The sequence below is a fragment of the Tachypleus tridentatus genome, chromosome 6 (genome assembly GCF_004210375.1).
Source record: "Tachypleus tridentatus isolate NWPU-2018 chromosome 6, ASM421037v1, whole genome shotgun sequence".
Taxonomy (NCBI): Eukaryota; Metazoa; Arthropoda; class Merostomata; order Xiphosura; family Limulidae; genus Tachypleus; species Tachypleus tridentatus.
In genome coordinates, this window is record NC_134830.1 from 73,540,656 (window position 1) to 73,568,581 (window position 27,926).

Here is a 27,926-nt window from a genome sequence, read left to right on the forward strand (position 1 = left end):
TATTTTAGACTCTTATTTACCTGTACCAAAGATTAAATCAATTTTAAATATTGACTTTCCATATTTATTAGACAGTATCTCAAAGGGAACGCGTAAGATATCAAATATAGTGCATAAGGTATGTTTTTGTTCCTACACAACTCTTTAAACTATACACCACAAAATCAACATATCATGGTCAGCTGAATTGCATATTTTAGAATACTAGTCATAATTTGTTATAATCGTTCTCAGCCAACTTCATTAGAATAGATTATGTTACCCGTAGCAATATTTATTTTCATGACCAATTGTTTAAGTAAAGCAGGTTAATTTGCTTTTTTCCTCTTGTGATGATTTGTGACTGCACCTATTTCGCCTTAAGAAACACTGAACCATTTACTTAAATTCTTCTAGAACTTGGCCACCCAAGTAGTTAACAAACTCGCCTTGTCTGAAAATATTTAGATTTATCATCAGTGTAAAAACACCGTAAAAGGTATTTCGTATTAAAATGACGGAGACCATCAAATACCAAAGCAAACACTATGCCTTTGTACTGAATATATGTGTGAATCATATAAATGTGTATGCTACGAAAGATAATTAGTTAGGCTTTATCAACTAAAAGAATAAAAACAAATCTCTCACGAACGTGTAAAAAGTCTATACGTTTTTTGGATATATTATAAACTGTTTTATATCTGCTGTTAAAGATGCTAACTTTCTTTTTTATCCTCTGGTTATCGCCTATATCTAAAAGACTGAGCATCAGTGGTTGATTGGAGGAATAAAATTGCGAAACTTTGGAATAAATCCCGTCAGAGAACTCCAAATAGGGATTACACTCACCTCACAGGCTTTCCACTTTCGTCAATATGTTTATTTCGTTAGAATGGAAGCTTGAATATAAAAGGCAGGCTAACTGAAACAATTCTATTAAGCGAGTATAACATCTAGAGATCTTACAAGAGCAGTAAAATAGATTAAATCTGGTTACTAAAAAATTATTTTTCATAAATTCAGTAATCCTGTTCAGTTAATATTCTTAGTTATCATAAATTGTTAACTACATTTACGTCATGGTTAATTTCATTGCTGTTGAACTATTTATTTACATCAAAATCTTCCTTAGTTTTTAGGCAGCGTTTATCAAAAAATCTTGAATTAAATGATGTTGTACTTTATTCTAAGCTTGAATATATTATAAACTAAATTTTACAAAAAATCAGATATTCAAATATTACTTATAAATGTATTAAAATAATTTGTAAAATTATTGTTTTTGTGTTGTTAGATTTTCCTTTCAATGAATAATATGTTTCTCATTTGAAATTCATTTTTTTTAGTTTTATTTGCACACAAAATGACAGTAGACAAACAAAACTGTTTTTTTTTTCGAAGTGACCCTCGCTAGTACAGCAGTATGTCTACGGATTTACAACGCTAAAATCAGGGATTCGATTTCCCTCGGTGGTCTCAGTAGATAGCCTGATGTGGCTTTGCTATAAGAAAAACACCCGCCCACACACCCTTCTTCGAAATGATTTTTCTGCCGGGCTCTAAGTTGTCATGCAGAAAGAACATGTTACATTCTATATAGAGTGAGTTCTCATAGGACTGCAAACATTGAACAGGAGTACTTCTTATCTCTATTGAACAAATAAAAGTTTACCGAGGATCGATGATACATGGAATCGATTCACACTTGGCTAGAAATAAATAAATAGATTTTCGTTGGACTTCACTCTTTCCTGTCATGGACATTTTTACAAACTCCACAGTGGCTCAGAGGAAACTCTAAAAATATACAACTTATTCTGTTTGATACCCGTAGTGGGCACAGCAAGGATATCCCATCGTATAGCTTTGTACTAATCAACAAACAAAAACAATATTACGTTTCTCTTGCTATGTTTTGAAAAATGTTGTTATTTTATGGAAACATGGAAGCCTGCTACAGGTTCGGATAAATAAAAGTTTTACGGGGCCCAGCAATTTGAAAAATCTCTCAGACCGAAACGCTTATAACTATCATGAATCTCCTATATAGAAAGTACTGATAGATTTAATATAACAATAGTCCTAGAGATATAAGATGTTTATTGCCGATATTGAGTTATATGTTTCCTTAATTCCAGTATCACTGTATATCATGTTATTTTGTTGTTTGCTAGATAAGATATGATGACGACTTGTACTAGAATTGAGCTTTGTAGTTTTAAAACACGCGTGTTTCATGAATAATTAATACTAGGTAAAATTAAAATTAAGTAGGTGTGATATTATTCTTCTACATTCATTTTCTTAATAAATAATCAGAAAGAACGATCAATCTTACGATAATATTACAATAGACCAAAAGATGAGCAAGAAATTGGTAGAATTTCATTGTTTCAGCTGTACGTTTACCACCATGGTATAACACGGACATATTTAATATTAGATATAATAAATAATCGGGATAATTAAGTAAAACTACGTTCAGTTCTTTGTTTTGTTTAGTTTTTGAATATGCTGCGAAAATTTAAGACTAATATATGGTGTGATATAAACTTAATCTTATTTTCTGTTTGCATTTTTTGCTGAATCAATACGAAAATTACTTTAATAAACCTACAAAGCATTTTTAATCCTAAGTTTATTACCTTCTCAGAGCACAGCTTAAATCTGGTCTAACTTTTACTTTTTACAGGTAGGAATATTACACTAGAAACTTCTTACAAGAAAGTTTGTTGAAGCATGTGTGAGTTTTTTTGTTTTTATCTCTCAGGACATTTTGTTTATAAGTGCGAATAGCCATTACCTAGAAGATGGCAATTTCACGGTAACGCATTTGGTATTCTCTAGCAGTAGTTTCTTATTTGTTTGCTAAAACTTTTTTTTGCTTTGGAGAAATATCCATGACAAATTTATGTAATGATAGCAGAGACAAATATTTCTTACGTTTCATACCTTGTAATAACTTACATTTCAAAGCGTATAATAACTATATATATTTCTGCAAGATCTCCGGAAGTGTTCTATTTAAAGAGTAAATAAAAGCAAAGAGAAGAGTAGCAAATATTTTTATTTATTATTTTTGACATTCATATGACATGCTGTGTCGTAGCGTATCATAATTCATGTTGCAAGTAGTGAAAACAGAAAACTCCTTCAGGCGGCCTTAGGACCCATTTCGAGGAAATTACAACGTATTTCATATTGAAATAGTAATAGCAGTATATTTGTATACACGACCTTTACAATATTTTGTGTAGTTTGTCATAATTAAATGTGAGCTCCAGAATTTAATTTTACTATTCTTATTAGCTGTAAAGTTACCCAAATTATATATATTCAAGAATACATACATGAAAAAAGTAATTGAATTTGCTAATTTTAATATATTTTGTTTGTTTTAGACCCCCTTATCGAAGCCCTGATGATTTTACTAGAAAAATAATGGTTGTAATAAATGAAGTATTTGTGAAACGTACAATTGTGTTTATGTATTTGGAGTAAAATATCTTGATATAAACAATATGAATTCAGTGACTGCTTGTATCCAGATTTTAAAACAAATAAATAAACATTAGTTTTCAGAGTTCTTGATGGTTGACAACAAAGCATACAAAGATTTCCCACGTTTGTTTCAGTCTAATACCACATCGGTGTCTTGTGCATGTTCCCAACCGTTACTGTAAGTTTCTGATATTTCATTATTCATATGTTAGATTTAAAAAAAAACAACTATATATTATATTTCTGTTTAGCTTTACTGGCTAAAAAAATGGAGTAACATTATTGGTATCCAAACTTTTCATAACATACATTTCCTCTTGAGTTTTTTTTCACAACTATTGTATAGGTTATGTATTTTGTTGTTGTTGTATTTTTATAATATAAAAATATGACATATTTTATCCCGATTATTTTTTTAAAAACTATATTATGTTGTTGCCCTGAAACAGAAAGACTTGAATCAAAACACAACATCAATTGATTTTGCAAATGAACTAATTATGTTTCTCATGCGACTAAAGAAACTTCACAAGATTGAAGAAAAATGAATTTAAAAAAGCTCAATAACACGAGTTTTCGTAAGATAGACATTCTTTTTACGGAATGAATTGAGAATGGCTTTTGTGTTTGTTTGTTCTCAAGCACAAAACTACACAATGAGCTATCTATGCTTTTCCCACCAAGTGTTTCGAAACTCGAGTACAGACTTCTGCTTCTAGCTGAGACACACGAGGGACAAATAAAAGGATAGGACTTGTTTTAGCTACTGCATATATGATTTCAATGAGAATTTTAAAAACTCATAAACGTTTTCCTTTATGCAAGTATAAAACTGTATGCCCTTACAAAATTAAAATATAGGTCATAATCTTTAGCTTATTTTAACATAATTTTAAGGTAAAACTATTTAAATAAGTATTACATTTCGATTTTACTTTACATAGCCATTTTACTTTACCAATAAAGCGATTAAACCAAATAATAAATAAAACTGTTGTTAATATAAATTATTAGGTTCATAAATGCAACTCAACATCAAGGTTCATTACAATAATGAAAGTTTATTGAGTTCTAATAATACTTGTTTTATGTTTTTAACCTTAAATACTTTAAATAATCATTTTAAACAAGCAATTAATACGTAATTTGATCGTGTTTAGTATTAATTCAGTATACTAATATACAGGACAATCTTTTTGTAAAATGACCTCATTAACTTTTTTTTAAATATCCTTTTTAACTTTCGAATCTCCGTCACACCAAACATGATCGCTCTTTTAGCCGTGGGGGTGTTATAATATGCGGTCAATCCCACTATTCGTTGGTGAAAGAGTAGCCTAAGAGTTGACGGTGGGTAGTGATGACTAGTGATGACTTCCCTCTAGTCTTACATTGCTAAATTATGGACAGGAAGCGCAGATAACCCTTGAGTAGCTTTGCGCGAAATTTAAAGTAAACCAAACCCTTTTCAACCCTTTTCGAAACAGAGTTGTTTAATATCGCCTCTAATAATGTACGTAAGCTCTGAATTCGTTCTGCATGGCCAGGTAGTTAGGCACTCGACTCGTAATCTGAGATTCACGGGTTCGAATGCCTGGTCACACCAAACATGCTCGCCCTTTCAGCCGTGAGAGCGTTATAATATTACAGTCAATTCCACTATTCGTTGGTAAAAGAGTAGCCCAAGAGTTGGTGATGATAACTAGATGTTTTCCCTCTAGTCTTATACTGCTAAATTAGGGACAGCAAGCGCAGGTAGCCCTTGTGTAGCTTTGCGCGAAATTCAAATCAAACCAGAAGCTTTGAATCTATCAAATGACGTTAACTGCAAAGAACTCTCCTGAGGAAATCACGTTATTCCTGAGAAAAAATATTTAATTTTAATAGAATATTTAATGTATGGTAGTAACTTATTATTAATTGTGTTTATTAAAATAGTCGTAAGACATACGCTGAAATAAGTATTGTAATTTTTTTGTAATTATTAGACTTTGGTTTTCTTCTTTTGTTTGTTTGTTTTTTGAATTTCGCACAAAGCTACTCGAGGGCTATCTGTGCTAGCCGTCTCTAATTTAGCAGTGTAAGACTAGAGGGAAGGCAGCCACCCACCACCAACTCTTGGGCTACTCATTTACCAACAAATAGTGGGATTGACCGTCACATTATAACGCCCTCACAGCTGAAAGGGCGAGCATGTTTGGCGCGACGGGGATGCGAACCCGCGACCCTCAGATTACGAGTCGCACGCCTTAACACGCTTGGCCATGCCGGGCCTTCTTCTTTTGTTTTATGTGGTGCATGCTACAAACATTAAAACGCTACTATCTCTAGTAAACATCGCCGTAGTGGATTGAGGTTATTAAATTTATTTTTTTGTTATACTGGATTGTTATAACATGTGTCACATCTGAAATTTCAAACTCTGCAGCTAAAATCCGTTGTGGGCATCGCACAGATGACTATCTGTGTAGTTCTATATTTAACTACAAACGAACATTAAAAATTCGAAGTCCAAATCTTATTTTTCAATTCGTATTTTGTAGTACTAATACCAATCATCAACTGAATTTCATGGAACTTTCTATTATGTTAAACAGAAAATTACTAAAGTCCGGGTTGTGTGTATCCCTACAGATAATTATCCATTTTCACGATATCACAATTTTTAATAGTTGATTTACTAAATTTAGCCTAAAGTATATATACAGAAAGTATAAAAGGAACCAAGATGTCTATTAGGTGGTGAAAACAAGAATATAATTTTTATGTAAGTAGTCTTAACAGAAAACGAAATAAATTATTTTTAGAAATATAGTGTAACGTTAAAGAAATAAAGTGCGATAAACCTTGAAATTATCTGCTTAATCGTTAACAATATCTTTTATATGTTTATAATGTTTTACGTGTTATGTACAAAAAATATGTGATTATTCTTATTGTCAACATTTGTTCATCCTAAGGATTTCCTATAAGCCGATTTGTTAACGTATAGGTTATAATTTAGATTTGTAAGGAATACTTTCCAACTATGTATTATATACATGTATTTTCACGTGTTTTAAAAAGGAATTACTTTGACAAAGGATTTGAATCTTTTCTCACCTTGTTTATTTGTTGAATTTTGTGTAAAGCTACTCCAAAGCTATTTGTGCTAGCTGTTTCTAATTTAGAAGTGATAAACTCTTGGGCTACTTTAATTGAATAACCGCATTGACCGAAACATTACAGTACTTCTACAGCTGAAATACCGAATACGTTTCTTGATGGGATTCGAATCCACGACCCACAGATTGTGAGATAAGTGCCCGAACCTTGCTCTTCTTATCTTCTAGGAGCCCTTGAAGTATAAATTATGAAATGTACAAGATGTTCGGAAATCACTGTGCAGTTTTGTCTGTTAATAAATATATAAGTGCACAGTGACTTTCCGAACACCCTGTATAAAAATTTAGATATTTCTCTTGGAAAAATATTTCTAACAAACCATAATAATAGAAACAAATATAAATTTTATGTGTATATATTGGGTTGAGGAATAATTCGTGAGCGTTTTTTCAAGTTAACAAAATATATTCATAAATGAAACGCTTTCGCAAAATATTTCATGTCATTTGGTAGATAATTTTTTGCTCTAATAGATGGTGTGTTTGATTTTCATATGTCTTTAATTTTTGCTTTCATTTTCAGCTCATTAAATGGAATGTCAAGTGGACAAAATCGAGCATTTTCGACACCATCTGTTTTCGCATTTAATGTCTTGCAATTTCGTTTAAAACAATGCATACTATATACCTAGGTATTACATGAAATAAAGTATCATAATAAATGTTTTGGGTATAATGTGTTCATGCATTGAAGTATTGTATAGTCTTGCATGTAATGCTTGAATGAAATTATTTAAAAACGCTCATGAATTATTTCTCAACCTAATACAATTTGACTATTTGTTTGAGGAACAAATTTCATACCCAGCTCAGCCCTTGGGGAAAGCCTAATAGATCCGGTGATTTTTACTTCAATATGGACTTTCTTCTTACCATAAAAGTTCTGGAAGTTATTCTAAAAAGATTGCACTCTTTGGCCTTTTGCCTCTTGAAAACGCAAAAAAACACGAATAAATTTGTTAAAAGTGACCAAAATCTCTGTAAGAATTCTCAGTAGCATTCATTCTAAAAGGAAACTGTTGTAAGATAAAGGAAGTTAGTCAGGAATGAGGAAGTGTAGCAGTCGAGTAGACAAGGCAGTTACGTCACTTCTTGTTCAAAGCAGCCAATTTCACAGAAGAAATGTGGTTAAGATGTCTAGTATCTGAACTTCGTACACTTAATGCATTAAAATTAATAATAATCTCGAATTTTGTTTCCATGGGAAAATTATATTATACATCAAGAAAAAAAGAAATATCCTAAATATTATTTTGATTATAAAATACTTCTCTAACTTAGGCTTAAGGAATGATTCTAATCCTAGTATGAAACACCAGCTAAATAGTGTGAGTCAGAAAAGAGCGGGAAACTTAAACAGCAGCAATATTTTTGTGCTCCGCTTTGTAGCTGGATACGTTATTATAGTATATTTTGGTTACTAAGAAAATTAAGCCAAAATGATAAAAAAATTATTTAAAATCTTTGATTCGTGGAATTTTGTTTGATGGTAGTTTGGTTCAAAATGAACTATTTATAATAGCTACTACAGTAACGATATAGGCGTTGTTTTATAAAATATTTCAAATTTTTTAAAATATATAGGAAAGTTGAACAAGAATTTGGTTTGGTTTTGAACTGCCAAGTTAGCATAACAAGTTTGGTCTGGTCATTCAAGACAATATTCACCTACAGGCAGTCAGAAAGTTTCCTTAAATTTGGATAGCTAACGCACCAGTGTGGTTTTTATATGTATAGCGCATATGTGAAGAACGCCTATAGCCAATTATTACAGTAAGCTCTAGTGACCTATTGCTGGATAAAATTTAGTACTACTGCTAAAATGTTTGTTGAAATATTACTAAATCACAATATAAGCATGTTGAATTAAAAATAACAACAACAAAGAATAACTCTTTTTGCCATTTACCAAAAATGAAAGTGATCAAAAAGGTGCGTTTTGAGTTATATATGAGATAAATTTTAAAGTCAAGAATTATGTGATGGAGAAAAATATTATTCTTTCAACATTATGCATCGCATGAGAAAACACTTTTACGGAATAGCTTGTTTCACTAAATAGTTATGACATACTATCCAAGAGAGAGCGGACCGTTAACCTGCTATATAAATATATTTTGAAAACGTCGAAACATATTTTTCATCGTTCTTGTTTTGTTTTTTATTTTTTAAGGAATTTTACGTAAAGCTACACGAGGGCTATCTATGCTAGCCGTCCCTAATTCAGCAGTGTAAGATTAGAGGGAAGGCAGCTAGTCATCACCACCCACCGCCAAGTCTTGGGCTACTCTTTTACCAACGAATAGTGGGATTGACCGTAGCATTATAACGTCCCCACAGCTGAAAAGGCGAGCATGTTTGGTGTGACGGGGATTCAAGCCCGCGATCGTCATATTACGAGTCGAGTGGCTTAAATCACATGACCATGACAGGCCTTTTATCGTTCTACACATCGACTCAATTGGTTGGTACTGGGTTCTATTTTGAAGTATATGGCCAGATAAACAATTTTCTCATTGTTTATCGTCTTTGTTGTTTATAAGGATAACATTTAAGAAATTTTATGTAATCTGTACAACCTTTTGGTTGTAATAAAATCAAAATTTATTATTAATAGACGGATTTATTGTTAAATGTGAGTAAAATAATTGAATATACTGTAATTTATAATGCTTCTTACGCCAAAATCCTTATATAAATCGTTCTTCTATATGTTTTTCTTACAATATTAAATATTTCTGGGAAAATAATTTTCTTATTAAATACTTATATGTTTAAACTCAAATTCTAGTAAATATAATAATATTCAGATGTGAAAGAAAATAAAAATCTACAAAATTAATTATTTCGATCTTAAACATTGTAAGTTTAGTCCTTTAAGTCTTCTGCCAGTCTTTCTAAAACAGACTGCATTATTACGTTATATTTCTATTTAAGATTATTTCGGCCAGTGATCTGTTAATGAGACAGCTTATTGTGTAGCTTTAAACTAAAACCAACAAACCTGTTGTTAAAATACAATTTTGTTTTATTCCAAATGAATTTTACAAGGAATTATTATTTGTTTCTTGCTTTATATATTTTTGTTTTTTTTTTCAAACTATACAAATACTTTTATTTTTTACAAAATAAATTGAAGTCTGTAAGTTGTTAAATTAACACATTTTGTGTTCATGATGGAAGAAACATGATTGGTCGTATCATTTACAGGAAATGACTTATTCTTTTACATTTAGTCTTTCAGAAAATTATCATATTAGCTATTTTATAATCACACGTCAGATATGTCCTTGAAATACATATTTTCAAAATATTTGCCTGTTTCAAAGCCGAACACTGCAGGTTAACTGTGAACAGTTATCAGATTTAAACACATATTTATCTTAGAATATGTATGTAAAGTATACTTGATTCAACACTACAGTTTGAAAGAGATACATTTCCTCTGTACATTTACAGAAGAACGTGATTCTCGAATTCAAAACATATGAACTGTTGAACCATGCATGATCTTACGCTATTATAATATTCTCAACTTATACAACTGATCATTATAACTCAGCGATAAAGTAACATGTGGTTTGTACTGATAAATACAATCTAGAAGTTCAGCTTAATCTACATTTAAACCTAATACAACATAAAGCTTTTTTGGTTGAATACAGAGTATAAGACCTGTAAATGAGGAGATACGTTTGTTTGTTTTTTGAATTTCGCACAAAGCTACTCGAGGGCTATCTGTGTTAGCCGTCCCTAATTTAGCGGTGGGTGGTGATGACTAGCTGCCTTCTCTCTAGTCTTACACTACAATAGTGGGATTGATCGTAACTTATAACGCCCCCATGGCTGAAAGGGCGAGCATGTTTGGCGCAACGGGGATGCGATCCCGCGACCCTCAGATTACGAGGGGCCGTGGAGATAAGCAACTCACGGTTAGTCTGATAATATATAGGATGTAAGGTATCTTCAGCTATCAAGGGTGTGACTGGGATACCCACCTTGCAGAATTTCATCACCAAACACCTTTTCTTTGACTCATTGTTCAAAGCTATCTGAGATCTATCAAGGAATGGCAATTAAAAGGCAGCACGTTAGCATCTATAAAAAATTACAGCTCTAACTGTTGGTGACTATCGAGTAAAAAATATGATTGAATAGGCTTCTAAAGTGATCAAACCTCATACTGTGTTCCACTTGATCGATTGTTTCAATGGTGATCATGAGTCAATTATTGCTAATCGTACCATGAGAAAGACATGACAAAAATATGTCATCTAGAAAACAGCTCAAAAAGAATTTATCTTAACGACAGTCTCCGTACTGATGATAAAGTAGTAATATGAAGAAACGCACAAAATGATAATGAATGCTTGCACGTGTTTCATGTGGTTTGCGTTTTACCTTTTCTGTACTGATATTTATTTGTTTTCTTATAGCGGAGCCACATCGGGCTACCTGCTCTGTCCACCGAGGGGAATCGAACCCCTGATTTTAGCGTTGTAAATCTGAAGACTTACCGCTGTCCCAGCAAGGGGGCCTGAACTGTTGATAAGGTATGTATATAAGAACACGCACAAAATGACAATGAATGCCCGCTTGTGTTTCATCTGGTTTGCGTTTTACCCTTTCTATACTGATAATAAAGCAGGAATATAAAAAAATGCACAAGATGCTTAATTGACAATGTAATTTAAATAGGTGAATAACGTTTTCTTGTTTGGTTTTAGGCTACTTGTATATTTTAGTGAAATGTTTGACATCCCTAACGCCATATTATTACTACTCGAGTAGACATAAACACTCTTGTACAGTCCTACTTTGAAGAATATGTCAGTGTCCTTGATGGCAGTGGTAAGTTTACGAATTTACGCTGCTAAAGTCCGGTCTTCGATTCCCCGGGGTAGAAACAGAAGATAATCTAATCTGGTTTTGTCTAAAATTAACAAACAAATATTTCTTTGAAGTAAATTTGGATACATTAAATATATGTATATGATTAAGTATATATACACACACACACACACACACATATATTTATATATATGCACATTGTTTCAGTTTCTACTCTTTTTTGAGGGCGGGTGGAGAGACAGCATAAACATACGTAGCAATTTCTTTCTACGAATAAGCCGATCCTAAAAACACCTAGAGACTGAAACAATGACGATATTATCGAAAATATTTTCTGGAGTTGTTAGTTATGGTTTGTATTGATATATCTGTATATACTTAAATTTACAAAAGACATTGTAGACGCTACGTTTTTTAGTAGTTACACAATATAAAAGTAATTGTCAATGTGTTGTTTATCTTGTTGAAGCTGATTTTTACTCGAGGCTACATAATTATCGCCATGAGATTCTTTATCCTGCATAACCGACACAATTTGAAAGTATTCATAAAAACTAGATCCTGGGGGGTCATTTTATACATTATTCCACCAGATGATTGGTCTTTGTTAGTGGTTTACTATAATCACGTGTGTCGAGAAAACATGTAATTTCAAATACTTGTTTTGTGTGTTCATAAAACAAACTAGTGATTCATGAACCACACTTGTGGTTGTCTTTACCTTTGTTCCACCATCGCTTGAAAGGTTTCAATTTCATTTGTAGAAAACTCGAGTTTTGTCGGATTTAAAACATCATCTAACTACAGTAAGCGGAAGCCGAAATAATCATTTTGCAGCTAAATAAACAAAAATGAAAACTATTGCTATGAGCACGTACTTCAAACCTTTACTGGTTCTTCAGCTTTTACCAGTTACGAACCGGTTATTTCTTCGCTTTCAAATTTGTGCTTTTCTACTGGAGCTTTATTGGTATGTCTCATTTGTTTCTTATTGAAATAAAACTGGTGTATTTCGTACAATTTTAACAGAAATATCGGTATTCTCTAGTACTAGCAAGTTCAATAACCCTATATAAGACTCATCGTACCTTTTAGTTTTACGTCTATTAATAATACATATACTCAGAATCACCCTAGTGATACATTTGCACTAACTCTACTAGTACGTCTGACAAGTATATAAGCCCTACACATACCTTATTCATATTTGTGCAACGGCCCATTACACACACACAATTTTCAAAAAAATATTAAAACAAAGTAAACGAAACCAATTTCTAATACAAACTTACATACCTAAGTTGGCCACATTTTTGTAATAAAATCAGACGTCTGAAAGATTTAAATCTTTGAATTAAATATTACTCATATGACCCGCAACAACCACGGAAAATTCATCTTTAAATAACACTTGATAACAACCAATTGTAGTACAGTAGTGCTGAATATGATATATTAAAATATACCCGCGAGATGAGTTGTGAAAATGAAGAACAGAGTTGAATTTAAGATGTAAATGCCGAATACCGTTTCTGTTTTATGCCAAACGAGATGTCGACGTTTGACAAAGTTATTCTGAAGGTAAAAAGGAATTATTCGTAATCTGTAAAGAAACGGAGAAGCGTTTATCAGCACTACAGTCTATTTGTGTTATAAAACTGTACACGTTGTAAATTTGGGAACAGTAAAAATTGACATTTATACATTGTAAGGAAGCGATATATGAAACCTATAGTTAACTTATACGTTATTACTGGTCACAAAATTACAAGAGTGTGGTATATTATAACACAGAGACTGTAATGTTTCCAACTGTTTCTCCATTTCTGATACTTATGGGTTTTTTATGCCTACATCTCTTTTTGTATACTTTTACAACACCTTTTTTTCAGAAATTGTTGATAACATTTATCATAAAAAGTAGTGTTCTATGTCTTTAATTTATGACTAGCTTTGTACTTCATTCCCACAAGTCATTTCTTGGCGTTCTTTGCCCATGTCCAGGAGCGCACATTCAAATGAACAATAAATGTTTGTGTTGTTGACTTTAACTTGGGAAAAGAAACATTAAATGAAAAAAAAAATTATACAGAGAGATTCATCTAACGGTTAGAACTAAGTTTGTGTATATATGTATGTCATAAAAATAGTGTTTTATGTCTTCAATTTATTACTAGCTTCGTACTTCATTCCCACAAGTCATTTCGTGGCGTTCTCTGCCCATGTCTAGGAGCACACAATCAAATAAACAATAAATATTTGTGTTGTTGACTTTAACTTGGGAAAAGAAACATTAAATAAAAAAAAAAATTATATAGAGAGGTTCATTTAACGGTCAAAACTAAGTTTGTGTATGTATGTATGACAGTTTGTATTTTCAAGACGGCTGGTTTGGATATTAAAACTTTAATTAAAATAAAGTAGAAAATAACCATTCGACCTTCTTAGGTCATCTTCAGGTTACAAAGAGACTTCTGTTTTTAAGTGTTTTTATCAAGTGTCTGTCGTGTATGCGTTGTATTTTAGATACTGTAGTATCTAATTTTGAGGTTAAAGTGTTAATACCTTGTTTTGTCACAAAAACATAGTCAACTTACGTCTGAAAGTTTATATTAATGTTCAGGGATGTGTTTTGTTAAATTAATTTTAATATTTATTGAATACTGAAAGCAATTGTCTTTAAAATGTTTGTCGCGTAAACAGGATAGGACATGTATGGGACTGATACACTAATCAGCCCTATTAGTAGAACCACATTTGTATTATACAATAAATCATTGCAATTTATTAAAATGCGTTTCTAGTCAGTTTTTAAAACTAGCATTTTACAATACAACATTATGGCACAAATGAATACAAAAATAAACGGGTAACAGAGAGCCATTTTTCAATTAATAATAATTTATCCATTTTGATTTTGAATTCACCGATGTCACTGCAAACCTCATAAAGTGGTCATAGTGATGGCAGACCTAAATGCGAAAGTTGGTTATGAGTGGATAATATTATTGGACTGCATGGATTTAGAGAGAATTGGATTGATTTGTATGTTGAAAATGGTCAGACCATTAGAAACACATGTTTTAACACCACCTTGGAAGGAGGTACACGTGAAAAAGTCTTGGAGATAATGTTATAAACCAAATTGATTACATCATCATTAATAAAAGATTCAGAAATGCATAATCACAATCGAAAACGTAGCCAGAGACTACCTATGACAGCTGTAGTATTCATCATCAACACAAAACATTTAAGAAGTTTTATAATACAATTCTAATAAGAAAATATCTAATTAAAGGAAGATATACAGTTGCAGTTAAAAACAGTTTTCAAGAATTTCAATCTGAAGAAAATATGCAAAATGGGAAATTGTTAAAAAAAATACTTATTGAAACAGTCAGAGAGATTATTCCATTAATATCAAGGTAAAAGAAAAGGAAGTGAATGACGGAGGAATTCCTTGAACTCATAGAAAATAGAAAGATGATATAAAAGCTTGTAGTACAGAAGGGTATAAGAAACTTATCAAAAACATGTGATTTAGATGTTCTGAAGAAAAAAATATTAGTTAACAAAAATGTATAGAAATGTAAAAACAAAAGGATAAAAATGTTACATCAATTTTTAAAAATATTAAAGACATCACGGGTTAAAAAGGAAGTACTGCTTGTGGATATATAAGTATTGAAAAGACGGACAGAGTAAATTGAAGATTTATTCCACCAAAGTTGTGATGAAAAACCACATATTAACAAGTAAAGTTACAACTTGAACATTCTTAAGTTAAAAGTATGTATAGTCATCAACAGAATGAAAACCATTATTGATGGCGAGAAACCCACTCGAAGTAAAATTGTATCTCAAGATATCTTTAATTCTATATGTTTAACTCTGTCCAGAACTTTAGTATAACCAATAAAACACAAGAGAACTTCCTTCTTCATTTCTATTGTCTTCTCTGAAAGCATTTATACAATGAAGATAACATTTCTTGTAGCACGGTCTTTAATAAAACTACAATGAACCTTTGTAATATCTAGTCTTATTATACTTCTAGCTCTCATCATTAATACCTTTAATAGGAAGGATCATTGTTGCACAATTCATCAAATTGATGGTTCGTTAGGGTTCACTTTTGATAGCTCCAAGTTTCTTGGAGAGAACAGTAAAAATCAGTTTACGTGATGATCCTCAGGTATTTCACTGCGTTCATAAATATCATTGATAATAGTTGTTAACTATTCAATATCAAATTCTTCCAAACATTTTATTTGTTCTAATATACGTTCATTTGCTCCTGTAACTTTATTGGTTTTTATTCTGTAAAAATGATTTTCAAGACGACTGGTATGGGTATTAAAACTTTTATTAAAATCTATTTTATGTTAATAAGGAGGAAAACAATGCAGGTCAATACATTCACCTATCTTGAAGCTGCATAATATCATATTGTAATTGTGATAAAGAAATAAAACTGAGAATAGGAATGGCAAAAGACGCATTTCTAAAATTAGAATATACTGGCAAATGGTAAAATGTTCCAGTGGACGAAGATAAGAGTTTCGGACTGTTGTGTTATACCAGTTCTCACGTATGCATCATAATGTTGCACAGTACGCCAAGTATGGAAAAGAGAATTGAAGCAACTGAGTTGTGGTTCTTAAGGCACCTTTCGAAGTTACGTTGGACAAGTTACACCTCAAAGAAAATATTTTGTCAAGCACAGTAGGAAGTTTTTGGCTAGTATCAGAAAAATGCAAAGTTTCTCAGACACGTTACGAAGAAAGAAAATATTGAAATACTAATCGTATCTAAAGATATTGAAGGAAGGAGAGACTGTGGAAGACAGAGGTTGACTTATGTCAAAGATCAATCTTAATAGATAAATTACGACATTGGAAGCATCAGGTCATCCCTTAAGTAGTATCCGATTTTAGGTTCACAAAAAAGAAAGTATTTCAAACGCTTTTATTGTTATTTAATTAATAATGCATGTTCCATTATTATATATTACATCATGCCAACGATACACAAGCTCCTGAATGACACTTTTATAAAATTATTGGGGACTGGAGGAAAAAAATGTAAAGAGTGTGGTTTTGACATCTTCATGTGTTCTAAGCCCTTTTCCATCAAGATAGTTCTGCAAACTTCGAAATATATGATAATCAGATATTACAAGGTCTGAAAAATAAGGGAGATGCGGAAGTTTTCCCAGTCTAGCTCTTTAATCTTTGCAGATGCGATTCTTGCTGGATCAGGCTGTGCATCATCCTGGTGTAACACAACACCTTATTCGATTGACTAAAAAAGACCTCTTTTTCTTTCAGTGAAACATTCAAGTGCTCTATTGGTTGACAACAGAAGTCTGATGTAATCGTTTTTTTGAGTGGCAGCAACTCAAAGTGGATCACACCAACAATATCACACCAAATGCTTAACAAGACTTTCCTAAGATGGAGGTCTATTTTGGGCTGTTCTTTAGCCAGTTTACCTGCACTGATCCATTGTCTGCGGGGCTTAACATTTTTATAATATATGCAATTTTCATTTCCAGTCACTAACCTGTCCACGAAAGGTGAGTTACGTTCACGAGAGTGTAAAGAAGTGCAAATGTTTACTCTTGCTCTAAAGTTGGCTTCTATCAAATCATGGGGGACCCATTTTCCAAGTTTTAACACCTTTTCCAGCTGTTACAGATGACGGTAAACTGTTGAATGGGTTGAATTAAGCTTCTGTGCTAGTTCTTCAACTGATACAGTACGATCTTCATAAAGTGGAGCCATTAAACTCAACAGAATGAACTGAACGTGGTGCATCAATTAAGCTGTAGTCACCTGACCTAAACTTCTGAAACCACCTTTGACATTTTCTTTCATTGAGAGACTCTGCACCATAAACACCTTGAATGTTTCGTGTAGTTTCTGCTGCACTATTTCCTTTCTTAACTCATAAAGATTTATATGCCTAATGTGCTCTTCAGACACATCCATATTCATAAGGGTTTATTTGATTAATGATCTGAAAATGTGTAGTTGAGGTAGTTTCTTTCATTTGTTTGAATATTTTTATACACGTCCTACTACTTATTTTAGCCATTAAAACCTTTTACAAAGACAGAAATGATTATGCACTTTGTGTATTAAATTTTTGGACATTATTTATGGGATGACCTGATAGTTTGTGCTTCAATGAGAAGAGATTTATAAAAGATCATGAAGACTAGCATCCTTTTTGGATATGAGACTCAAAGAGAGAGATTCATTGATTTAAAGTTATTCGAAAGTAAAGGAATACGATATAAACATTCTCAGAAGAACCTAATATATATATATCGGTAGACGGGATTAGTAATGAAATATGTTTTATTTTGAAAATCATTCATGATATTCATTGTTCATGGATCATTTACTGAAAGCGTAGTTACCTTGCATTTATTCAGTAGTATAAAAATACTGCATAAAATTTTCTTTGAGGTGAATTTTATTTTATCATAAATAAGAAGTTTAATTTTTGTTTTTATTACTTCATTTTCTTACATCACTTTATATTTGCGAAATATCAACTTCTTTGATGTCCTTTTAAATTAACTTGTTTCATCTGTATTACGCAAAGTATTTTTTTTTTACAATCATTATACTCAAAACCTTTAAATACGTTACCTGTAATCAGTTGTTCATATATAAAAGTTAACCTTTACTGATTGAAAATACAAACCACAAAAGCCAGTAAAGTTACTTTTGAACTTGATATAATCTATTCTCCAATGCATTTCTCACTCCAAGGCATTCAATTAAACTCATATTGTCACAAATTAAACATTTGATTTAACTAAGGTACTCTCAAACAACCAGTTAGAAGGACGATCGGTCACCATAGCAACGTCACGAATAGCAATCACTACATAGGTTGTAGCAGCATAGTTCTGTGAGATCGTAATGTCATTTACGTTTTCACTAAAGAGAAAAGAACCAAAATATTATATTTTGGCTTACCTTTGAACTTGATTTGTTTGTTAGTTTCTGTTTTGTTTTTCAAATCTAAACAAGTGCCTCTCCGCGAAACCCTTCCTTATTTTGAAGTGACAGAAAAGTAAAGACAATGATATACTAGTGTCTGATATTGTTTCTCTTACTCTTTTAAAGGTGATATAACTTTACTTTCAAGAAAAAGATTTTGTTTTCGTCGAGAAAAAACCTATTACTAGTTTTAAATAATTGGGCGTATTCAGTGTTAAAATTAGTGGCCCGGCATGGCCAGGTGGTTAAGGCAATCGACTCGTAATCCGAGGGTCGCGGGTTCGATTCCTCGTCACATTTGCTCGCCTTTTAAGCCGTGGGGGCGTTATAATGTGACGGTCAATCCCACTATTCGTCGGTGAAAGAATAGCCCAAGAGTTGGTATTCGGTGGTGATGACGAGCTGTCCTTACTTTTGCAGTATAAGACTAGAGGGAAGGCGCAAAATTCAAAACAAATAAACAATTAAAATTTGTTTTGTGTTATCCCTTTAGTACAGTGTATTTTCTCACAATGTAGGTTGTTAAACCACTCATGAAGCATACTTAAACAGGATAGGCGTACACATGAAAATATTCATTTTTTATAATTCATATTTTACAAAAAATAGTCTTTTTATGTCTTTTCTTCAGTGGAGTTGATCATGTGCAGTATTAAACGAGCCCGAGCTGTGAGGCCTAATTCATGATTCGCGTTTTATTGCTGCACAAAACAATAGTGACAGGCAAACCTCACTATATCGTGACGTAAAAGTAGCTTTTAAGTTGGTGGTGGATCAGTTAACTAACTGCTTTATCTTTACTCTTAATAAAATATTTTTATTATTTCTTTGGTATTATCGTTATATTTCAGTAAATTTAAGCTGACCAATAAATATCGTAACTACAAATAACAAATTCTTATTTCCTTGTTACAGACTTTTTTATTTTATCATTCTTGTTACGATCTGAGTAATTTTCTTCAGTTACACATGTGTACGATCATAAAACTTAAAGGATAATAACACATTATTGGAGACCAAGCTCTCAGAATGAATATGCTGCTGGCAATAAAAAATCATAACAGTTTTGCCTTTTCACATCGATCCCGTATAAAGACTGGGTCTTCTGCCTAGCACTGTAGATAGCAAAACATAGCAAGCTTTGTGCTTTATCAATTTTGTACGACTAGCGGGACAAATGAGATAACTAAATAAGAAAGGGTGGACGACCGTCTCAGAACATTTTTGTCTCGTTGATTCAATGCTTTTCCTTTCGAATGGTAAGGATACTTGGAACGTTATTTTTCTGTTTGGTTTTGTACATGAATAGGAAATAAGTATAAACAAGAGTAATTTATAAATATATCAATATTTCCTCAGAACTTTCCAAACCGTCATCGCTACAAGAGTAATATGCTGTAACGTATAGTGGAAAGCTTTCGATTCTACTTTTATTCCGGCTCTATTAGGTGAAAACCACCATATCACATTTTTATAACATTCTTTTAACTGTACTTAAGACTAAACAAAGAAAGTACTTACGTTTGCAAGCGTTTTAGATATTGAAATAGCTGCCAAATATTATATGATTTAGAAGTATATATATATATATATATATAGGTTTGACTATATTGAACCTATTCACTTTGTTTTGGCGTCTTACATATTATCTAGTCTTTTCTACTTTTCGGTTCTATATATTAAATATGAAAATAATGTGTATGATATGAGTATCATGATATTCCGCTATTAGTTCTAGTATACCACAATCAAAACTTCGTCTAGATATAAAAACCAAAATTTCAAACACGAAACCTCCTTAAATTGCAATATTTTAACTTAACTTTCTAATTTTTAATTTTTTAATTTGATAGTATCAATAGAAAGAGCTAATTAGAAATATTTTACGTGTGATATTCCGATGTAGAATCGAACTGATTTACCCTAAGATCAAATAAAATATATTTGTTAAATAATAAGCGATACGACAAAATACTTACTTGGAACTAATTATGAGTTCACTAACTCAGGCCTCGGCATGGCCAGGTGTCTAAGGCACTCGACTCGTAAACTGAGGGTCGAGGATTCGGATCACCGTCACTTAAAACATGGTAGCCTATTCAGCCGTGCGGCGTTATAATGTTAGGGTCAATCCTACTTTTCGTTGGTAAAAGAGTAGTCTAAGAGCGGTGGGTGTTGATGATTAGTTACCTTTCCTATATCCTTACACTGCTAAATTGGAGACGGCTAGCGCAGATAACCCTCGTGTAGCTCTGCTCGAAATTCATAACAAACAAACACTAACTCAGACTGAATGTGCGTAAAGAAGAGAACTGACATAAGTGTGAAACACAGTTAAAACAATATTTATTCAAAAATGTTAGCTAGTACGTGTTCTGTTATTCAGTACGGAAGACAGTCGCTTTTCCTGGTGAGCTTAGAATGCTGAGGTATTTATAAAATTTGAGAAGTTATGCTACGTAAATCTAATTTCATTCTCAGAAAACATCAGGTTTTATATCTAAGACTATAACATTGTACTTTCCCAGGATGACTTACACTATCAACGTGACTATTGCTCATTCCAATTAGAACATAAGAAAGGTTATAACCTATTGGTATCATTTGAGCTGCGAGTGCAAAAGATCAAAGTCTACACTTAAAGTATCTACATTCTACAACTTTACAATCATCTTTCTTACAAGAAGACAATACTGGTATAAAATAATAGGAAGATAAAGTGACTTTCTTCACCAACATGTTTATATGAGAATTACGCATGCATCAGAATAAATTAAAAGTTTAAACTTTTTTAAATAAAATATAAAGTGGTATAAAGAAAATGGCCATTAAATTTTCTTTATATTCTTAGGGTATTCTAGACGTCTCTAATTTTAAACTTCGAAAGAAACCATTTAAGTTTACATGTTAATCAGTATGTTGTTATTGTTTTGAATTAAGCACAAAGCTACCCAATGAGCTATTTGTGTTCTGCTCATCCCGAGTATCGAAACTCGGATTTTAGTGTTGTGAGTTCACAGACATTTCGCTGTGTCACTGGCGGTCGCATTAATTAGGAAATTAGTATAACCTTCTCTCAACCATGTAAAAACACAATTACAGGGCAGCATAAACGGCAAAACACTTTAACTAAAATACCAAAGATAATAATAATTTGTATAAGTTCTATTACATAAATAATCACAAATTTAACACTGATAATTTCAATTAATACATCATAATGTAAGCTTACATTTTTAGCAATCGCAAATGAATCCATAGACAAAAGCTATCTCAAAGATTGATAGATTTTTAAGAATTTATTTTCTTTTATAATGCACAGTTATATATAGACGTTAGTTACTAATGAAAAATTAAATTTTTTTGATCTTATTGGTTACTAAAAACGATAACTCTGAAAACTTTTCTTTCTTTAAACAACAACCTGTAACATCGTAACTAAGTCACTAACGTTACTTGTATTTCACAGAAGAACTGAAAAATACTGTTTTCTATTTTAAATTTTGTTTCATATTATTGAAAATATTACTTTCAAATCCAAAGAAAGATATTCATTTTCAAAATTTTGAATCAAAACTTCAAATACGTATTAAATGTAGTTTTCAAATGTATAAGATTAAATTAATTATTTTAGTGTTTTCCAGAGATATATATATTTGTGTGTGTATGTTCAAAAAACTTCTTACGCGGTTTCTGTCAATTGGTCTACTCAGTTTGGAATGAAAAGGTAGTTCTAAATTGTGCAGTCTGTACCAATTAAAACATATTCTAATTTGTCAATTTGGACTTAGTTTTGTTTAATAGACAAGTTCGCATTCCAATTATAGGAAAACAAAAATTCGCATTCAAATCGATCTGGGTTATTATGTATAAGCAAACTGCATGCAAAATTGAATTGATTTATTGATTATATGCTTGTACTTAAAGAACAGTAACCTGGCCAAATGTTTTCGTGTGGCGTTGAAACAATAAGTTAGATACAAATAATAGTCATGTACGAAAACTTCATTACAAAATTTATGTATTACATTTAGCAAGAACTGTAATTTAACTTTAAATGTATGCTGATCTACTATTTTAAAAAACAAACTCCGACAGCATAGCTCGTTCCTTGAAATAATGTATGTACTTTATTATTATTTCTTATTAAATGTCTATGATTCTTCTTATATGCGCTTAGAATTTTTAAGCCTTGTAATAGTTAATATTTATTAAGCATTTTGAAAAGTTTGTAGATAACAAAGAAACACAAAACACAATTTTAAGTTTGATGAAAATAATATTATGCAGATTATAACTGTTGGATTTTAGTTTGAGTTAAGCACAAAGTTACACAATAGGCTACCTGTGCTCTGCCCACCACGGGTATCAAAACTCGAATTCTAGTGTGTGGTATAAGTCCGCAGTCACACCAATGTTTCATTAAAAGGCCATTATAATTGACTGGAACAATCAGACAATTTAGCTTGTTATTGCTGTTGCCATTTTAACTGTATCTTTTCTCTCCACTGACTAATAATTGACACGAAAAAAGTTTAATTTTGACAACATACTAAGGTTTATATTTCCAGATTCCTAAAACACTAGATTACAGCATTGTAAGATATCGATTCTCTCAGTACATTACAATAACTACACACTTCGAAGATCTTTGGGGTAATTTGTTTATAGTAATTTCAGTACATGTGCCTTTATGTGGATGTGTGTTAGTATAATATTTATAATATACCGTACTTTTATTATCCTAATCGTGATACTTTTTTACGTTATGAGGAAACAACTACTCACGACGCAGGGGTACGAACACTTTCTGTGGTAAATGTAATTTTAAACAGCTTTATACTGAATAAATCAAAAGAAGAAATTATCAGTGTAAATGCTACATATCTGTGATATTCTTTATTGATATAGATTCATCACAGTGAGGAAAAGAACATAAAATACTAAAAATATTATATACACTTTACCAATATAAGAAATGTAGTCTCCTTTATAGGTTTGTACTTCCGAATGGTTCTTGATGACAGGTCTAATTCCCCGAAACCGGTATTACTCATTTACTAGAAGTGAACCAATGAAACACTCGGTTTCATATTGATTTTTAGTTATTAAAGAGCTTGTCTGCTAAATTTTTTATTCTGTTGATAAGCATTATTACAACATTATAAGTGGGAGTATGTAAGTTTGGGTGGATGATGGGTGTTACAGCTGATGATAATTATATGTGTAGTAAATAATGTACATATGAAATAACTGGTGACTTCTCAATGTGAATAATGTCTTATTTACTCATCAGTTCTCATAAGTAAAAGTACAGTGAGAAAAAGAACTTAAAATACTAAAAATATTATATACACTTCACCCAATTTATGTAGATGTGTGTTAGTATAATATATTATACTACTATTAACCTAATCGCGATACTTTTTAAGTTATGGCAAAAACCACTCGGGATGCAGAGGTACGAACACTTTCTGTCGTAACTGTATATATAAAGTCGATTTGTCAAATAATTCATGGTTTGTTACATAGACACTCCATACCAGTTTTGGGGAATCTCCATAAATTGTGGACAAAGACACATAAAAATCCGAGAAATGTGACTGAGTAGATCTAATAATTGGGGTTTTAAACATTTTTTTGTCTGCTGAATAATTCAGAAAAATAAATATGTGGCGTAATTTTACAATTTTGTCATATCATACGTAAACATAAGCTCGCTAGAGTCAACTCAAAAAACTAAATAATAATGTAATAATAAACAGACATTAAACTGTGGCAATGAGAAACATTTTTATCGAAATAAGTACATGTATGTATACATATATAAGAGAAGAGATGCCTTGTCATGCATAGTATAATATGTAGGAAACTGGCCACAGGGAAGCAAACGTCTGTCAAATGTACAGTAAATTAGTCAAAATTAGAGAAACTGTAGGTGTTATGATATCATGTGGCATTACATAGTTTGTCTGTATATTATCAACGCAATGAATCTTCATTTTAAACTAATCAATAGCAATGGAGGAATTTTCTAAAAAGTCAATTTCAATTGGAACCAGTTGCTTTATCACACGATATTTGTATTTTGTCTTAAGAATGAGAGAAATAAGAAAGTTAAAAAAAAATATATGTTTAGACATTGTGGTCAAACCACTTATATCGAATTAAAAGGCTGTATAAATTGAAAAAAAAAACGTCGATGAAAAGTTAGGAGCTTGCTCACGTATACGTGAATGTTATTTTGTTTCTTTCATTTTTTTCTGATGTCCTTCAAACTCATCATATTATATTTATGTACGCCATTATATAGTGTAAGTATTTTTAAAAGTAAAATAATTGATAAGTGACTTTGGTCTCTGTTATATAAGACTTTAGAATAAAAACAGTTGTTGTTTAAGCTTGATAAAAAAGCAACTTAATGTGATACTTCAATCTTATTTTATATAAAAAATCTTTCAACGACAACATGATTTTCATTCTGAACCAGAATTTCACGAAACTGTTTCATATGTTATGACAAACAGAGTATTTCAGGTTTGGCATAGGTTGCATTATTTTCAATCAGCACGAAAGCTATTAAACTAAAACTAATGTAACATTCCCTCAACAAAAATTTATTAATCACGTTACGGATTACATTTAATAGAACATAATGGTTGTTACAAAAAAAATCCTATTTAATTAGGTAAGCTTCGAAAATCACAATAAAAGCATAAATATTCAACATTGTTACAAACCGATCAAATTAATGTAAGTCAAAAGCCGCATTCTATAAGTATCTGTTATTTTTTCCCATTCATTCTCATTCTGGCATCGTGTTTCACTTTTTACTATTTTATGCACATGTGAAATTTCTTATCAGTTAAAAAGATTGAACATCAGCTTTCATATTTTACACTGATTTTTTTTTTTTTTGCTTTTACATGCAATTACACACGACGACACAATAAATATTGTTTTGACAACGTTGTGACTCTTGGTTAATTCTTATTACTATTCTGCGTTAACTTAAAAAACACTCATGTTTATGTTATGGTTAAACACTTCTTAACTCTGAGGCTTGTCAACAGTGTTACACATTTAATATTTTAAAACATCTATATGAGGGGACATCTGTAGATATCTACTAACAAAAACAGCCAAACTTTTAACAGTGTACGTATAAATTACAATCGTGTAAATTAATATAATATTACATATATATATTTTATTAACAGCATATACATCGTTAGAATTCTCCTTTTACTGCAAAGCTAAAATATCATAATGCTGTAGAAAGCTATATGTCGGTGAACAAATGTAATTGTCATTAACTGCATTACGAGATTGCTATGCAGAAGACAATAATTAATCACTCTTTAAAGTAAATTCATATTTCTGCAAGTTAATCTGTTCGGCGTAACAAGGTTCATTATATTATGAATACTTTTAAAGCGTAATCCTAATATTCATCTATCCTATTTTTGATATATTTTGAATCTCTAATATACACAGGAAATACTTTGTTGATAACTAGTACGTTTTTTATTTATTTTAAGCGTCGATATGTCAGCAATATAAATCAAGCACTCTACAATCAAACTTAGAAAAAAATTTAAAGACAGTAAACCTATACTTCAGATCTCATTGCAAAAAAATATGTATATATACGGTAATAATCAACTCTTGTTTCGCAAATAATACAAAAAAATGATTTAATTTCAAGATATTACTATTATTTTTATTTTTTGTGGAAGAATAATAACATTAGTTTGATATAACAATAGCATTTAATGGTATTTTAGGTCAACAGTTATTGTATGTAAATCAACAATATACCACAGCTAAGTGAGATTGCTTTTTTATGTAGGAGAAGGATAAAATAAACGATTTCGTAAAAAATAACTTTCAATAGAAACCTTTTAATTAATAATCTTAACAAAGGTAATTTGGTTTAGACGTCCCACATTTCTAGCTCTGATATTTTCTTATTATTATAGGGCAACGATTCTCAATTTCGTATGGCTTGTGTACCACTTTTTGTCTAAATTTGTCCTTTAATCACAGAGACGTGCCTAATTTTATATAAAAACAAAACGTGAAAGCTAGTATCTAAAATTTTAAATTTTAAAACCTATTTATTGATCCATCCGTTAGAAAGAAGGTAACTGTTTTTCTGTCATAAATAGAGAATATATGGCGTAATATTTACCCATTAGAAAAAAAAACACAAAAAACACTGGCAAATCTATGCAGGCTTAGAAGCGAAGATAGCAGTGTGTATGCGTACGTGGAAAACTCACTTTGGACTTATTACACATTTTATAATTTTTTCATTATTTTTCTCGTACCGCCGAGATTATCTCCATTTTCTACCAGTGGTGCCCGTACCGCTGACATTAACTGCACGTTCCACCAGTGGTGCGTGTACCACGGTTTGAGAATCCGTGTTCTTGTAAAACATTCCGAAATTTCTAAATGTTTCGCTGTAATGTCGTCTGGTTTAAGTAGTTCATCCTCTACTTAAGTTTGTTTGTATGTTTGTAGTTAAGCACATAGCTACACAATGAGCTATCTGTACTCTGCCCACATAGGGTATCGAAATCTGGCTTACAGGGAAACCTTTCTCGCATTGTAGGTTTTCAGACATGCCGCTATGCCGTTAAGTTCACGTAACCAAGCCATTAGACTGGCGTGAGTTCGGGCCATTTCAATAAATATTATACATTCTTTCTTTATTATATACAGTTAAAGTTTGTTCATAATTTGAATTTCATGCAAAGTTACATGATGGCTATCTGCACTATCCGTCCCTAATTCAGCACTAAAGACTAGAGGAAAAGAAACTAGTCATCACCACCCACCGCTAACTCTTGGGCTACTCTTTTAGCAACAAATAATGGTATTGACCGTGACTTCATAACGTCCTCACGGCTGAAAGGGCGATCATGTCTGGTGTGACGGAGGATTAGAACCCGTAACCCTCGGATTACAAGTCGAGCACCCTAACTACATGACCATGCCGGACTGTATACAAATAAACATTCCCACCCATTGATAAACGAATGGAATATATATAAAATTATGACTGTTTCATGATGTGAACACAATTTAAAACTACTTTGTTCAAAATTGTAAAATTTAGAATTTTGTGCACGATGATATACATTTTATTCTAATTTTATCATTTACTTTCTACTTTAGTCTGGGAACTTATTATGATACGTTTTGATAAAATATGTATCAATAGTTATATATATGACTATCCGAGATTAAATTCCCAATTTTCAGGACTGGAGTCTAGACAGTAGAGCCTTAATGCTTAGCCATTATTTAGTTCTCATTAAAACATTTAAACATACTTTTTTCATAACTTGTAGCATAAACAAATTATAAATTATTCATGTCTAACAGAGACTACATG

The 27,926-nt window shown here is 31.6% G+C and overlaps 1 protein-coding gene across 2 annotated transcripts in view; it reads right to left on the minus strand.

Annotated features, from left to right (window-relative positions):
• The window catches only part of LOC143252804 (substance-K receptor-like), a 253,291-nt gene that overhangs the window by 209,673 nt on the left and 15,692 nt on the right, over positions 1–27,926 (minus strand). The window contains exon 3 of one of the 2 annotated variants that reach the window (XM_076505523.1): positions 20,500–20,772. The exons of the other annotated variant lie outside the window; for it this stretch is intronic. The gene's annotated coding sequence lies outside the window, so the exon portion shown is untranslated. The remainder of the gene's footprint in view (positions 1–20,499; positions 20,773–27,926) is intronic. 2 annotated transcript variants of the gene reach the window in all.